We start from the raw sequence: 924 nt of genomic DNA on the forward strand, positions 1-924 counted from the left end.
AGGCAAATCCAATCCCCTCCTCCCATAATTTCTGCTCCCGATCCCCATTTGTTGGGGGCTTCTGTGGGTCCTCTTCATATGGATCAAGAGTTCACACAGCTGGCTCCCCAGCCCCGCTTAACAGCCTCCACTTGAAGTAGAAAAAAAAGGCACTTGATCTAATCCCTTTCTGCTGTGTAGCCTCAGGAAAGTCACTCGATGTCTCTGGGCCTCGCTGCCCTCACGTGTGAATGGGAGCTCACATTCCACCTCTGTTAGAGCCTCGCTTTATCAGTTGCTTAGGGATCTGATTAAAGAGCAGATGAAATCCACGAAGGAATCTACTATCCCCAAGAAAAGCTGACAAGCCACAAGGTTGAAAACACCTCTCGAATTCGTCCGCTTCTCTGCTTCTCCACAGGGCGACTTCACCAGGCTTCTTATGCATGTCTGCATTTGGTCTCTTCCTTCCTAAATCCCAAACCCAAACTTGACCCTGTAACTCCCTTGCCCAAAACCTTTCAAAGACTCCCCTTGTCCCAGGATAAGTCCACGCTCCTGGGTGCAGCATTCAAGGCTCTGTGCAGTCTCTTTTGGTATCAGTGATGGAGCCCAACTCAAACTGCCTGACTTCACTCTCAGGCAGGACCACAGCAGCTCAGCCAGGAGACAGAAGGTAAGAGATGGAGAAGGAGAAAATGAGACTATTGAAGAATTTGATTCCTAGGTCCGACCATGCCTGAAGCCAGAAATCCCTGGACTTCCCATTTATGCGAGCCAAGAAACATTATGACCACCATTTTTTTTTTCTTTAATAAACTTGGTTCACCAAGCTTTCTGTTACTTGCAACCATCTACTTTCTGTAAATGCCCTTCTTGGCTGAAGTTAGCCAGGATGGGCTTGCGGCCAAGGAACCCTAAAATATGCAAAGGCTCTTCCCGATC

This window comes from Pteropus vampyrus, unplaced genomic scaffold, assembly GCF_000151845.1.
Source record: "Pteropus vampyrus isolate Shadow unplaced genomic scaffold, Pvam_2.0 Scaffold36, whole genome shotgun sequence".
In the NCBI taxonomy this organism is placed as follows: domain Eukaryota; kingdom Metazoa; phylum Chordata; class Mammalia; order Chiroptera; family Pteropodidae; genus Pteropus; species Pteropus vampyrus.